General features: G+C 45.1%; 1 non-coding gene across 1 annotated transcript; it reads left to right on the forward strand.

Moving 5' to 3' along the window:
• The first annotated feature begins 15,863 nt into the window (after nt 1–15,863).
• Nucleotides 15,864–15,970, forward strand: LOC129684796 (U6 spliceosomal RNA). The gene has a single exon (XR_008721397.1). It is a non-coding gene; the product is annotated as a U6 spliceosomal RNA (small nuclear RNA).
• The last annotated feature ends 714 nt before the right edge of the window (nt 15,971–16,684 follow it).

Below are 16,684 nucleotides of genomic sequence, written 5' to 3' on the forward strand. Positions count from 1 at the left end.
GTGGGTTCTGATAAAGGCTTACACGCAGAATGTGTGCAAAGATCTCTGAACTCAAGGAAACAGACAACTTGGTTAAAACCTGGCATCCAAGGCACCTGAGGCACCAAAAATGCGTTCAGCCCTCACCAGGGAATATGGGCTTTATTTAAGCCACAGTCAGAAAAACAGATAAAACTTAAAACCTTGACTGTACGAAGTGTGTGGATCAGGAATCGGAACACTCATACAAAGCTGGTGGGAATATAAAACACACAAGTTCTTCAGAAGACATCTGACAGGGTCTTAAGACACCTCAGTGACTCAGCCACAACACTCCTGCATATGAATCAAAAGCCCACACCTTACAAAGATGTGCACTCCACACAGAAGAATAAAGTCCCTCAGTATACCTGCACAGCGACATTGCTGGGCAAAGACGATGCTTTAGAGTCTCAAGTTTAGACAGCTGTGGTGAAGAAAGACACCAGACAAAAAGAGTGGACACTGTCTGTTTTGGAGGCCAATAAAGAGTTCTCAAAAGATCAGTAGTTTCCTGGGGCAAGAAGGGTAGGCATGAGAAAGGGTCACCCAAGGGGAGCGGGAAGCTTGCTGGTGACACATGTATTTGAGTCTTGATTTATTGAGTCTTGTGCATAAGTATCTTGTGCATGTACATCAAATTTCGTACCCATGTGCAGTTTATTGAGTGCCAGTTTATGCCCTGACAACAAATCAGAAAATATGGTATTAAATAGTTAAAACAAAACCAAAACCAACCAAGAAAAGCTATCTGAAGCCATTGTGGGGATGAGACAACGGATGTTCATGGGATCTAGCTTGTCAGGTGATCCCAAAAGAAATGATCTTCATTTTCTAATGACTGCTGCCTAATGTCTTCTGTCAAGGAATCATCCCTGAGGTTTGCTGAGTGGGAGTACAAAGGTGGAGTCGGAGAAGGATGCAGCATTAGGATGCACTCCTTCCTACAGTTTACCTCTGTAGACCAGAGAGGTCTTCCAGAAGACGAGGATGAACAGGAACAAGGAAGAGTCTTTCGAGACGGCCTATCTCCCAGATTCCTCTGGATAGTCTGGTCTAAACGTGAACGTCCTCCGTAAGTTCACACTTGAACACTTCTTCCACAACACGCGGAGTTTTAGACCTCTCAGAGGTGGGGACACTCTGGCGGAAGTGAGTCAGTAGGGGCGGGTTTTGGAGCTTTGCCTCACTTCCTGTCCCAGGGCTGCTTCCTGTTCTACTAAAATAGACTTAGGTGAGAGATTCCCAGTTCCAGGCATTGTGAGCTCCGGTTCACGCTGCACTGTCATCCGTTCAAAATGTGAGGCAAAATAAACTCTTCCTTCCTGGAGTTGCTTCTTGTCAGGTATTTTATTTGGTCATGGCAACAAGAAAACTAACACAGCCCTTTCATGGGATAAGGTGGTTTGGTGTACGGCAAGGGATAGCAGATGTGTGGAAGCAGGAGAAAATCAAACAAGAAAAGAAACCACCCGTGAAACATGAAGTAGGGCATCTCTCTGAAATGCTTTGTAATAGTTCCCGTATTTTTAGTTCAGTTCAGCAGTTAAGTTTTAAAATGCCCGGTTAGCTCTTTTTATCTCAGAAACACGTGACAGTCAGGAGGCTAAATCGGGAACCACACCCCATGGTTCTGAGCATACTCAAGGAACTATATTAAGGGCCATGTAACACGTGTAGGAACAAATTATAAGCCGTTCAATTAGTTACTTAGGCAGTGTGCATTTGAAGCAAACACAAGAATCCAGACACTTGTTGTGAAGTTGATGAGTGAGGCCTCAGAGGGAAAAATTAGTACCATGGCTGACACAGTGATTTGATAGCCACCTTTAGGACGGGGGAGCTTTTTGTATTCAAGATATAACTTAAAAGTTCAAAACACTCTCCAAACACAGTTGGTCGGATGGAAACCTTGCTGTACAACTGGGAGTAAAGACCTTATCTGAAAGGTGGTGAGTGGGTCATGCTGTTTTGTGCCACGCAGCATATAGTGTCCTACTTAATATCAAATGGAGATTGCAGTCTTCATTAATTACCCGCTCAGGTGTGTTGGGGCTACTTGGAAAGATCTGAGCCCATTACAATAAGAGTCACTGTGTTGGTGCCGGTCCACATCTGGGCAGAGAGTATCCATTTACCTTTGGGATGCTGGCCGGCGAAGATCCATGCGGCACTGAGGTTTACGGATAGTGCATGCAACCAAAGGTCACCCATGCCCATTCGCTAGTCGTCCTTTCTCTACCTGGTGCTTTGGCACAGTGTTTTAAAAGCAGGTGTGTAATCAGGTCACCTAGATTTGAATCTCAGCTACTCCATTTCTTCTAATTTTGAGGCTGGGGATGAAATTACCTCCTTCAATATCTTATCTTGCTATCTTCTCTCCTTATTTCTGTAGGGGTTGCTTTTCGGATCAGGTAAATGAAGATGTGTGGAGCATTTTGAATAGCACCTGGCCTGTCATTACTACACATCAGATGGCTGTTTGTCTTACACACCTGACATCTGAGTCCTCAAAATGACAAGAGAAGGAGAGTGATTTTCTCAGTTCTGTAGATAATAAACTAGCTAGTTCATGCTACAGCTGGCCTGACCTTGGTTTCCCGATCTGGCTCTAGCTTTTCTTGTTTATGAGGCATTACAGTATTGGAGACGAGCTACCTACTAGGTCTCCTCCGATGGGTAAGTGCCATCTGGCATTTTACCTGGATCACAGTGGATTTCTGGGTGCCACGCCTGATTGCCCTGATAGATGTAGGATACAGGGTGTGGTTTGTAAGCTGCATCCTTTCTCAGGGTGGGCGGGCACCATGTTGTTTGCCTTCATCCCACTCCAGAGAGGAGATGCAATGTCCCAGTTTTAGCCTCCTTTCCTTTCCTTCTCTGGAGACAGAGTCAAATTGCTCTGTTGAGCAGGATGGCTGCCTCAAATTCAGGAATCCTCCTGTCTCTGCCTCCCTAATGTGATCCAAGGCTTGCAATACTACACATAGTTCTTTCTCTCTTAATTGAAAAAAAATGAAAGAGAAGTGACTCAACTTAGTTCACTATACATTGGAATGGGAGACAGACCCTGTTGAAGCCTGACTGTCCAATCTGTACTGGTTTGTTCCAATAACATGTCCTCCTCTCCCTTCTGCTCACAAGTTAAAATCTCCTCAGTTCCCTTTCTTATTTATTAATTTTATTCCTTCCTCTATACAGAGAAGGTATGCTCAAGTAGATAGTTTAGGACTCCTGAGCACACTCCCACCTGTTAAAATTTATCACTGGGCTCCCCAAGGGAAGACCACAGGCTGTCTAGTAAGGAGCAGCCTTTTCCATACTCATCTGTTAGGCAGCCAGGCCCTGGAGCGCAAATTGCCTTTGAGACTCTTCATTGCACATGCAGTTAAGCCCAGTTTCCAAAGGGCTGCAACTACAATAGAGGTAGAAGAAGGAAGATCCTTCCATGAGCACTTAAGGGAGCCCCACATGTGGCAGAGCATCCAGCCCTGGGCTCACAGGAGAGAGAAATAAACAATAGACATAGTGAATTTAGAAGTAGGGAGCTAAATGTGATTTCCAGGGTCTTAGGGTAGTGATGGGGAAGATGTTGTGAAAGGATCCAAAATTTCAGTTACAAAGAGGATTGAGTTGAAGAGATCTCTTGGAAGGTGACTGTAGTTGCCAATGCAGTGTATATGTTAAAATTGCAGATGAGGAGAAGGTCAGTGTTCTTGTCACAAAACAACCAGGACCACAGGTATATTAATGAGCTTGATGTACATAGTTCAACATAACCTGATTTATAGTGCATATATATAATATATGCTTTTTATTTGTCAATTAAAAAAATAAGGGGGCAGGGAAAATGGCTCAGTGGGTAAAAGCAGTTGCTGCACAAGTGGGAGGACTGAGCTCAAATCCCCAGCACACATGTAGAAGCTGGACTATCTACAGGGTCCGTAACCCTAGTTCTCCTCCTGAGAGCTGGGAGGCAGAGGCGGGAGACTCCTCATTGGCTCAAGAGTCAGCTGGTCCATACAGCAGAAAGACAACAGAGAGAGCCTGTGTCAGACAAGAAGGCCCAACAGAGGTCTTCCAACCACCACACGTGCTCAGTCACATGCCCACACCCACATTCACAAACACAGATGCTGTCTGTCTCTCAGATACACACCATACCCATACAAACAAATAAGAGAATACATGCTCCCTGCCAATATGTAATATTGAGACTGTGCTATTGAGTCTTTTTATTTCATTTAGCCTTTTGACTATTTAAGAGGGGCCAGTAGGTTCTACAGCCTAGATTACGTGACTTCCCACCACACTGCTTAAAGATGTACAAGTTCAAGTGTAATCACATGAAACCAAGCAGCTTTAGGTGGGCTTGTGCTGGTTAGATTTTTTGTCAACTCGACACAAGCTCAGATTATCTGGGAAGAGAGAATCTCAGTTGAGAAAATGCCTGCATCGGATTGTCTTGTAGGCAGGTCTGCAAAGCATCTTCTTAATTAATGATTGATGTGGGAGGACCAAGCATTCTCCAGGGCCCTGCTTCAGTTCCTGCCTTGAGCTGCTGCCCTCGCTTCCGTTGATGAGGGACTGTGATATAGAGTGTAAATCAAACAAACTCTTTCCTCCAAGTTGGTTTCAGTTAGTGTTTGATCACAGCAGCAGGCTCTTTCACAAGAGGTTTTTTTTTTTTTTTTTTTCCACTTTGTTATTTGTTTACTTCTGGTGTTGGGGATTAAATTTATGACCTTGCATATTCCAAGAACTTGATTTACTATTGAGTTACATCTCTGCATATTGTGCCTGTTTTAAATGAGTGACAAAAATCTAAAGACAGAGTGAAAATGTAGACTTCGAGCAGGGTTGCTGGTCTAGGCTCACTGGGCAGTGAAATTTTGCTTAATGGAAACTGATTTCAGGGGCAGAAGCTGTAGCTCAGTTGAGCATGTAGCAAGGCCTGGCTTTGATCTCTAGCACTGTATAAGCTGACACATGCCATTGCCAGTACCTGAGAGCTGGTGGAAGGAGAGACTAAGATTCAGGCTCATCCTTGGTCACACAAAGAGTTTGAAGTCAGCCTAAGAAACCTGACTCAGTAAACCAAGCTAAGCCCAGCATTAACAAAAGAAATGACTTGATGTCATTATAAAGCTGCATGTTTCCCTGGAGCTACCTGGTTAGAGATTCTTTGCTGGTATACTGTTTCTCTGCCTTCCCTTCTCTTTGAGACTTGGTGGCCATGTCTACATTTTGGAAATGATATTTCCAACTATTTTGGGGATTATCCAGAGAGTAAAAACACCGAGTATCAAAAACAAAATAAAACAAATCAACCCCCCAAAACCCCAACAACACCCCTCAAACAAACAAACAAACAAACAACAACAAAAACAAAACAAAACAAAAAACCCTCATTAAGTCTTTCTATTCCTAAGGAAGGATGGGCCAGCTTAGATCACATGACTTCTTACCATACCATTTAAAGATGTACAAGTTCACATATTCACAACAAACAAACAAACAAACAATTTCCAAACTTAAAAAGTCAAAGCCAACAGTGCAGTCTTGGTGTTCCAGAATGGTGCCTGAGTTGTTGTCATGCTGCTTCTCTGAGTTGTCTTCTTGGAATGAAAGGAGGACAAAAATGAGTGTCTAGAGGAGAGGCATTCCTATTCTAACCTGGCTTTCTGGGAGTGCCCAGCTTTGCGTCTGACCAGGGATAGAGCAAGTAGACCCCAAGATATATCCTGGGGTCTTAGAGTGAGTGCTTTGGTTGCTTTCAGGAAGGTAGGGTTTATTTGGCCTACAGATGTCCACCATTGGTAAAGACAAGGCAGGAACTGCACTGGAGTCTGTGAAGGAATGCTGCTTATTGATTTTGCTTTTTGTATGCCCCAGGACTTGCCCAAGGATGGCACTACTCACAGTGATGTACCCTTTCACATGACTCATCAATCAAGAAAATGACCCACAGGCTTACCTGTGGATCAGTCTTATGGAGGTGTTTTCTCAATTGACATTCGCTCTTCTCAGGTGACTCTAGCTTGTGTCAACTAGACAAAAAACTAGCCCAGCAGTGGAAACAAGAGCCTCTTTGTCTTTTGTCACTTGCCTCTGTGGTTTGTGGCAGACTTCGTCTAGGGATGTGCTGGAGAGCTTGGATGGGTTTTCCCATTTCTTTCCTTGCCCAGTGGAAGGGCATTATGAATTATCCGTCTTTTCCATCTCTCCCTTTTCTGCCCAGGTCCCAGCTATGAAATTTTAATTATCACCATTCTTGCCAAGCGCTTCCTGGGAGCTGTATAACTTACAGTCTTTCCTGGATAGCTTGATCTAGAAGTTTCTCTGATGCTTCCAGCTGGCACCCTCGATGCTGAGTTGACACTCCAGTCTCTGAACCTGCTCACCTGCTGGGAGTGTCATCCAAATGCTTGCAGCACCATCCATTCCAGGATTCAAGAGAAAACCAGCCAATCCTTGTCCCTCCATGCTTGCAGTCCCTGTCTTCTCAGTCACTGAGTTGTACTGATTCGTCCCCAGATTTTTTTTGAACTCTTTCTTTCTCCCTTTTCCTTCTGCCACACCACACTGTTGAGTCCCCTTCTGATGAGTACTGGACTCCCTGTCTCAAGCCACGCCTCCCATCCATCCTTCCTGGAGCCAACAGGGCAGCACGGGGCTGCAAGGAGCCTGCTGTGTTTGGGATGTTCTAGGTTCTAGTAGGGTGACACGGCGTGCATACTGTACGGTAAGTAATGTCCCTAGCTGGGTCTGAGGCAGTGTCTCACGGTTCATCATCTAGTTGTTTCTGTACAGAAAATTGATGACACTGAGTAGATAAAGACAGTCTGTTTACCCTTCTGAGGAACACATCTGAACTGGGCATAAGGCTGAGGTTCAGGTGGAGTCTGATTCTCTTTCTAAATGAGTTAGGAATCAGCTTTCCCCTTTTGGATGTTTAGTTTCTTTTCTCTTTCTTTCTTTCTTTCTTTCTTTCTTTCTTTCTTTCTTTCTTTCTTCCTTCCTTCCTTCCTTCCTTCCTTCCTTCCTTCCTTCCTTCTCTTTCTTTCTTTCTCTCTCTCTCTCTCTCTCCCCTCCCTCCCTCCCTCCCTCCCTCCCTCCCTCCCTCCCTCCCTCCCTCCTTCTCTCTTTCTGTCCTTTCTTTCTTTCCCTCTTTCTTTCTGTTTCTAATTGTGCACCTGTGGTTAAGCTTCAGCAGGCCCTTGTTGCATACTTGCCTTTAGGAACTTTTAGGTTTAACTTTGATTTTATTTTTGTGGTACTGGCGATGGAACCTGGGACCTTACACACGCTAGGTGAGTGCTCTGTCCCCAGATTTTATCCTAGAACTTTTATCCTAGAACTAATTTTTTTTTGACAGAATCTCACTAATTTGACCAAACTGGCCTTGACCTCACTCTGGAGTGAGACCTTGAATTTAAGGCCTTTCTACTTTGGCCACTAGAGTAGTTGGGGTAACAGGCCTGTGCCAGCAGACTTGATCTTCAGAAATGGTCCCCTGGGCTTGCAGAATAAATTCTTATTTGATGTCTCAGTAGCAGATACAGCCTGTGTATCTTCTTCAGCCATCATTTGTCTGTCTCCCTGTACCCTTTGAAGAGCTGGTGGTTCCCTAAACGTCTCTGATGTTTCTTCTATTTATAAGTGAGACCATGCCATAGCTGTCCTTCTGTGTCATTTAGTTTAGCATCATGGCCCACAGAACCATCCATGTGGCTACAGGTGTTAGGACTCCTTTTTAAGAAAAGGCCACCTAGTGCTCCACTGAATTGAATATATACATATAATTGAATATATATTCAAAGATATAAATACATATATATCTTTATCCACTAAGTGCTGAGCACTTTTCATGGAAGAATGGAAATGATAGAACTGTATTAGTGTGCTGTAAGCTGGCTAATGTGTAGGCACAGTCATGAATTGGCTAGCATCTCATCAAACTACAAGTTCCATGTAGTGGTCCTTCTAACTTCTAACTCTGTGTCCTAACCTATAGCAATGTTTCTGCTAGATCTTTGGCGCTTTAAGATAATCAGAATAGGGCTGGAGAGATGGCTCAATGGATAAAGCGCCTGCTACATAAACGTGAGGACCTGAGTTCAAATCTCGCTGGTGGGGTGGAGACAGGTTTCTACATGTACACTCATGTACATGAGCACACAATACATACATGCATTTACAACATACCATAACATACAACACACACACACATACACACACAATCAAGTGGGGTATCTAGTGGTTAAGAGAATGTGCTGCTTTTTCAGAGGACATGAATTAATTTCCCAGAGCCTGGCAGCTGACAGGCCCCTGTAACTTCAGCTGCGGGGGATTCAACACCCTCCTCCGATCTCCATAGGTTCCCGCACTCACATGCGCATAGCCCCTCGCCACACAACTAAAAATAAGATAAATCTTAAAGAAATAATGCTCAATATGACACACCATCCTTTGTAATAGGCACCCAATTCCATCCTATCACGTTGAAAGTGGCCGTTGCTCAGCTGCTCTCTCAGCCTACACCCACAGGACCATGTCTGTACATGGGCGCTACACCAGGGTCGGACTCAGCAGCTCGAAATGGATGCATTTCCACTCACCCACACTTGGAACCTGGCTCAGAAGGATGAGCAGGAGAGGCTTCTAGAGGTTAGGGTGATAGATGTGTAGAGACTAGATAGAAAGACACACGGTCTAGAAAAATGGGGTCATTAAGCCGAGTGGGAACGTCGCGACCTGCTGTCTTTAATTTCTGTCTCTTAGTATGTTAGATAAAAAGCCCAATGGCACGACTTCACCTGTCTCCTTCCTTTTCCCCGTCTCTTGGTTGTGCCTCCTGGGACTGTGCCGGGTAACTCTTCCTGGCTGTTTACACGCCCACTGTTTCTAGGCTGCTAGGATTCTCTTGCAGCTTGTCAGCAGACAGCCCCGAGGCGTGCCGCACATAGTTAGCTATTTAATCTTTTCTAGTAAATCAAGTTTCCCAGCCCCTCATCACTTTTATTACTCTTCTCCGAACTCCCTTCAGCCTTTTCTAAATCTTTATGGTATTGAAGTGCCCAGAATTTAATGTAATTTTCCAGGTGGGGTTTGAGAAAGGCTGTTAAAATGAACCTCACCTCTGTGCTCTGCTGATGAAGCCGCTGGGAACGCAGCCCAGAGCTACATTAGCCGATCTGCTGCTGTAACAGCCTTCCTAACTCCTATCGAACTCTCTTCTCACCATCACCATGCCAGCTTGCACACAGCCTCAGTGTTTTGCCCCATAGAGAGCAATGGGCATAGACTTTCCTGATGGTTCAGCCTTGAGTCAGCATTTAGCATCAAGAATGAGAAAGGAAAAAAAAATTAAGGACAGATAACCAACAGAAAAAAGCTACTCAGTTATTCACCTTTCTCTCACTGTAACAAATATCTGAGGCAATCAATTTAAAGAGAAAAAAGATTTTATTTTATTTTATTTTTTGGTTCACAGTTTAAGATGTTTCAGTCCACGATTAGTAGGTTTTACTGCCTTTGGGATTATGGTGACAAAGAACATTCTGGTGGGAGTGTGTGGCAGTGAATGTGACTTAGTTCATGGTGTTTGGAAAGGAGGAGGAGGAGGAGGAAAGAGACAGGAAGAGGAAAAACTGGAGTCCTGATGTCTCCTCCGAGACTATGCCTCCAATAGTCTAACTTCTTTCCCTTAGGTCCTTCCTTCTAAAGGGCCCATTACCACCTAGAAGTGCTACAGGCTAGCGACCAAGCCTTCAACACAACACGTGGCCTTTAGGAAGCCAGGAGCTACACTATAAGAAATAGTATAATCAGTAATGGTTACTGTGTGTTGTGCATTGGGCTCTGTGTTGAGACTTTTCTGTAAATTGTTCTTCTTCGTAGAAAGTCATGGAGCAGAGTGAGGTGAGTTAGGCAAGAGCCATTAGGCAACGAGCTGGAAGTCACTCAGCTAGAGGTAGCGCAGCTGGGTTTGAATCAAAGCTATCTTGGCTGTGAAACCTTTGTGTCATGGAGGTGTGGGTGGCAAGGAGTGCAGGGATGAAGTTCCATTTCAGTGTTGGCTCAGGTGAATCATGGCGATTATTGATGCTCTGGGCCTTGTTTCTCCATCCTGAGATGATGTGCTCCCCAGAGGACCATTAGGTCCTTGAATTGGAGAGCGAAGTGGCAGGTGCAGTAGGCGACGCTCAGTGATGTGAGCATCCCGCCATCCCTGAACATCAGAACCGGCAAAGGCCTTTCAGAATCTCTCCGGACTAGAACAAGAATGCAAGGCTCAGCCCGACACATTCCTACTGAACAGAGACAGGCTCCAGACACTTTCACCCTGAGGAGCTGAGTGCTCAATGGCCGTGCTGGTGGGGTCTCACCTGACGGATACTTGTCAACTCCAGCAGCGGAACTACTTGGTGACACCACGCTGCTCTGTGTCCTCTTCTTTTTAACGTCAATGTTTAGGCAGAGTAATTCAGCTTCATTACCCTTGATGTTTAAGTCACTTGGTGAGTGCAGTTTGACGGGAGATTCAAACAGTAGATTAGTTAGATTATAGACACAGCCTCTTCGGAGAACTAATATTAATGCTTTGAAACTATTACTGTACTGGACAAACATTGTGGGGCCCCCTCTCTTTCTGCCCTGGAGTTCTTTATGGCTTATTTTGTATAGCAGCATGATAGAATGCGAAAGATACCATTGAAACTGTGTAGGACCCAGACCCAGGCATGGACGCCTCTTAGTTTTGTAAAATCCTGCAAGTCCTTTGATCTATTTGATTCCAGTTTTTATCCTTAAGTGAGAGTTTCTGCCAGGGGATTGTCAGTCTATGTAAATGAGTATATCACCTCCACAGTGCTTGATATCCAAGTAGTTGATTCACAAACTCAATTAAGAATTTTTAGGAGCTTTATTTATTTTTAATATATGTGTAGGCGTGTGTGCCTGCATGAGTTTATGCACACAACACGTGTGCAGGTACCTACGGAGGCCTTGGATCTGGGGTGGCTAGCTGCCTGATGTGGGAGTTAGCCACTGAACCCGGGTCCCCTGCAAGACCAGTGAGTGCTCTCTGCTGCTGACACATTGCTCTAGCCCTTAAACTTAAACAGTACTATGTATGTATGTATGTATGTATGTATGTGTGCATGTGGGTGGACAGGCCACAGCTCATGTGTGACTCAGAGCTCGGAGCTCCGAGAACAACTTGTGGGAGTCAGTTCTCTCCTTTCAGCACGTGGCTCCCTTGGATTGAACTCAGGTCATCAGGTCTGGAGCGGGGCTTTTACTCACAGAGCCCTCAGAGTTGCTGTTTTAATGTATGGCTACCTCTCATTTTCCCTTGAAACTCCTGTAGTAAACACTGCCAAACAGCCCACATGTCCGCAAACGCCCCTAAGTTGTCTGCTGTGTCCTGAGAGGGCTGTGTGCTATCACCGCTACTGTCACCATCTCTACCACCCTCACTGCCATCACTACCTCCTGGGCGCGCATTGCGCATCAAGCGCCATGCCAAGCTCTTAGTTATCCTTCACGACGGTCCTGTAAAGTAGGTAAAGTCCTTACTCCAGCATTGAGAATGAGCCTGTGGATGTTTAGGGAGGTTAAATAGCTGACCCAAAGTCATCAGGTAGCAAAGGTAAAACAACAACAGCCATGAACCAGAATCCTGCTTATTATGATCTGCTGGGAAGCAAAACAAAAGAACACACAAACCCAGGAACCTTTAGAAAACCCCCCGAGTAAATGTAAATGTGCATACATGTTAGGCTGGAACTCTGCAGACACTCTGAACAAGGACTGATAATGGACAGGGCAGCAGCGTGCGAGCGCGCACGCATGTGTGTGTGTGTGTGCGCGCGTGTGTGTGTTTAGATTCCTTACATTTTTGGGGATTCAGCACATTTCTAGGTTCCTGTGCTGTGCTGGTTGGTTTGATTTTGCCAGTGTGACAGGAGCCAGGGTCATCTGAGAAGAAGGAACTTCAATGGAGAAAGTATTTCTGTCAGATTGACCTGTGGGTGTTTACTTGCTTGTTGGTTGATTTTGCAAGGGCCCTGCCCACTGTGGGTGCCATGCTCAGCTGGGTGGTCATGGGTTGCATGAGAAAGCAAAGTGAAGGAGACGCTCACGGTGATCTTGTGGCCTGGCAGCAGCAGAAGTCCAGGGTTCTTCTTCTCAAGCCAGGCTGATCAGAAGCTGGCCAGCCTGGTGACTGCTGGCCTGGGTTGGGAGTCCGCTCTTGTCCAGTCCAGCCAAAGGATCTAGCTATGTGCAACATGGTAACACATACAGAATGTGCGTCTTAGGACAGCGCCCAGAGTGGGAGTTCATAAGAGTTTCCATTGCAGGGGACTCTGAGTGTAGTAGGATATAACAGGCCTGTGGTTGGCAGTGGGGGAAAGCACATGCCGTGGAGTGACCTTAATGAGCAGGAAGAGGAAAAAGCATATCCAGCTTGGGCTGAGATAAGGTTCTAATAGCAGATCCATGGAATGGTGAGAATGATATATGTAGATCTGTCTGTCCATCCACACACCCATCCATCCATCCATCCATCCATCTACCCACCATCTGTCGATCTGTCTGTCTGTCCTTCCAAGTGAGGAAGAACTGTTTTTACCAACAGCACTGGGAGATAGTAGAGAGCCAATATGGATACTGGAGTGTTAACAGCCATGTAAAAAGCCGTGAGAACAGCCCTGTAAGAAGAATTGCTATGGTGTGGAGTTAATCAGGTTGCAGAGATAAGGCTAAAATGAGATTCTGTGCCGGTCATCTTTCTGTCACTGTGACAAGATATCTGAGGTGGACAGCATATGGGAACGAAAGTCTGATTTTGGATGAGGTTTCAGGGGTCCAGGCCATGGTCAGTTGGCCTACTATTTTTGTGGTGAGGCAGCACAGGATGGCAGGAAGTCACGGTGGAGTGAAGTCACTTATCCATGGCAGCCAGGAATTAAAGAGACTGTGGTCCTAAAGTTCCCCCAAGGGGCACAGAACAGGTGATCTTTCTTCTTCTCACTAGGTCGAAGCTGCTAAGATTCAGCACATGGGCCTGTGGGGGACACCGGTCACGTGTCTAAGCTGTGGAAGATTTCTGTTAGGAATTGGTTACGTTCATCTAGGTGAAGTGACCAGCAAAACAGGGCGCCTGTCACCTTATCCTTAGATACCTTTAAAGGTGTCAGCCCTTCCTCAGACTTGGGCACTTAGTGGGCTCCCATGACATTTTGTTTATTAGATACTCCAGTTTGAACAACAACAAAAGACCCATTTGAATGAGCTCAAGGCTGGCAATGAGTCACAAGTTGTTTTAAAAATAGTTAATTTGTTTATTGAATTCACCTGCTTGCTAAGCTCCCCAACTAAACTCCCCAGGGCTAGTGACCATGCTTCTCGCTGGCTTTGTCATCTTTCCTAAGAATCGCACATTCTGTTGATGCAGAAACTACTTCAATTTCTTTTTTAAAGACAGAGTCTTGCTACATAGTTGGGGTTCACCATGTAGCCCACAGGCTGACCTGGAACGTGTGATCCTCCTGTCTCAGAATCTCAAGCGATGGATTTTTACATGTGCGCATCATCTTTTTATTCACTAATCTGTACATGCTCTGGCATGCTGCCGCCTGACCACCACCAAGCTAATTACCCAGCATTCCTCAGTCTCTACAGAAACCGGGTCGTCTTGAGCTCCTAAGAGTGGCTGGTTATCTTTTCTTCAAGAAATCATTCAAGAGTCTCTTTAAGCTTCCTTACACATTTCAAAGTTTTGCTAAGTGATTAGCAAACCATCAACACTGGTTTAGAGAATTCTAGATGAACAGGAATCATTTGGTTTTCTACTAGATTTTCCACACACTACCACATTTCATAAAATCTGAGATGCCACTAGTTGGAAGATAATTTACTGTGCTGTGAAATAAAATGTAGATGAAACATCCAGCCAGTTAACTAACACACACAGAAATGTTTGTAGGTTATTCGCTAACTTAGATATTGAAATGTGGAAAACAGGGGCTGGAGAGATGGTGTAGCAGTTAAGAACACTTGCTTTGTGAAGAGGACCTGGGTTCAGTTTCCAGCACTCATTTGGTCATTTATTACCATCTCCACCTCCAGTTCTGTGGGCTCCTGCGCCCCTTTTGGCTTCTGAAGGCACCAAACATGCACACGGTGTACATATATACATGCAGGCAAAACACTCACACACACCCAATAAAATCAAATCAATAGCTAAATGTGGAAATCAGTATGTTTTTTAGTTGGCAGGTTATCCAGGATCTGAGGATCTTTGAATCATATTTTAAAACAGGAAGTAAAGTATTGACAAGCCTCATTCTGGCCCACAATTCTCTCTAAGGCTGACCTGAAGGAGACCCAACTCTGTGGCTAATCAGCCCTTAACCCTAGCCAACTCCTATCCTCTCCGCTGCTGCCCCCTTTCAGCTGTAACTCAGCTCTTTTAATACTACAGCAGAAGCTTCTCATGAATGGGTGAGTTCCTTAGCTGCCACTGCCTGCTCCAGAGCTGTTCTTCCCATCTTCCCTGGCTCTTGTTCTGTGTCCTTGCCAGGTCCTGCCTTCTGTCTTTTCACACTGAAGTTATATAACTTTTAAAATTTAATATCTAATTGTATCACTTTTCTTTGGTCACTTTCTCACTTTCCTTGATTGTGATGATTAATTTCTCCTGTCAACTGGATTGGAGTGAAAAGCACCCGGGGCATTGTGGAGGCAATACTTGGGGTTAAGTCTATAAGAACTTTTCCAGGGTAGGTAAACCAAAAAGGTGAGGAGTACCCTTAAAGTGGGTGGCACACTCCCATAGGATTGGGTCCCGACTGAAAGAGAAGACAAATGAGAAAGTCAGATGAGCTCTGAACACTGTCTTTCCTCTGGTCACCGAGGTGTGAGTAGGCAGCCTCCTGCCATCATGGATTAGAGCTGGGCCCAGCACCAAACCTTACCCATGCTGTGGCTCTCCTGGATTGAGGCCCCATGTAAGCATTTTCTTCCTTAAATTGCTCCTTGTCAGGTTGGCCACAGTGATGAGGAAAGCTAATGAATACAACTGTTCTTCTCCTTTGCCTGGCCAATACCCTGCTCTTGTGTTGTCTCCTCCATGGCGCTTGCTGTGATCACAAGAGGCAGACCTGTGTTGTTACTTTGTTCCATACACCCTCTGTGTGGACATAACTCTCTGTGGGAAATGGCAGGTGGAGATGGATCCGAGGCTATGCTGAGGGTCAGCATGGGGATCAGAAGAAGACGGTCTAGTTCCTGGTCTGACAGGTAGCCTTTCTGATGGTCGAGAACCAAAAATTATTTGTGTCTTGAGTGTGAGCAAATGTTCCTACTGGAAGGTCGGAATGAAACCAGGTGCCTGGCTGGAAGAGTGGTGACACAGGTTAACTAGGTTGGGTCTCTCTGGGTGTCTCCTTACATTCTCATCATATCTGGGTTGATTCTGGATCTAAGTCAGAGGTTGGCAAACTGTAGCTGAAGGGCTTGATCTGTGGATATATGTTTTTGCAAATAAAGTTTTATTAGAACATAGTCATGCTCATTAGTTTCCTTTTTTAATTTTTTGTGTGTGTGTGTGTGTGTGTGTGTGTGTGTGTGTGTGTGTCACTGCTGCTTTTGTTGTCGGGCAAAGAATAGTAATGACAGAGACTGAATGGCCTGCAAAGCTGACGTGCTTTTACTACCTGGACCTTTGTAAAAAAGGTCTTCTGGCCCACATGTAAGTATTAGAGGGACGCTTAAAGAGTCGTGCATCAAAACAAGAAGTGTTGCTGAATAATATTTTTTTTAAAGAACGCATTGTGCTCACTTCAGCAGCACATATACTAAAATTGGAACAGTACAGAGAAGATTAGCTTGGCCCCTGCACAAGGATGACATGCAAATTCGTGATGTGTTCTATATTTTTTCCCTAAAGAACTTAAGCAAGTAGGAGGACCCTAGGTAAGATGTTCAGTCTTCACTCAGAAAGGCAAATGGGACAATTATTGGAAGATGGAGAAAACAGGGAACAGGACAGGAGCGTACCACAGAGGGCCTCTGAAAGACTCTACCCTACATGGTATTAAAGCAGATGCTGAGACTCATAGCCGAACTTTGGGCAGAGTGCAGGGAATCTTATGAAGGAAGGGGGACATAGAAAGACCTGGAGGGGACTGGAGCTCTACAAGGAAAGCAAAATACCCAAAAAAATCTGGGCCCAGGGGTGTTTTCTGAGACTGATACTACAACCAAGGACCATGCATGGAGAGGTCATAGACCCCCCCCTCCCCACAGATGTAGCTCATGGCAGCTCAGTCTCCAAGTGGGCACCCTAGTAAGGGGAACAGAGGCTGTCTCTGATATGAACTCGGTGGCTAGTTCTTTGTTAACCTTCCCCTGAGGAGGGGGCAACCTTACCAGGCCACAGAAGAAGACAATGCAGCTAGTTCTGATGAGACATGATAGGCTAGAGTCAGATGGAAGGGGAGGAGGATCTCCTCTATCAGTGGACTGGGGAAGGGGCATGGGAGAAGAGGGAAGGAGAGCAGGATTGGGAGGGGAGTAGGGAGGAGGCTACAAATTGAATAAATTGTAATAAATAAAAATAAAAAATAAAAAAATAGAAAAGATAGTATTAAAA

This window comes from Psammomys obesus, unplaced genomic scaffold (assembly GCF_907164565.1).
Source record: "Psammomys obesus unplaced genomic scaffold, mPsaObe1.curated_primary_1811, whole genome shotgun sequence".
Taxonomy (NCBI): Eukaryota; Metazoa; Chordata; class Mammalia; order Rodentia; family Muridae; genus Psammomys; species Psammomys obesus.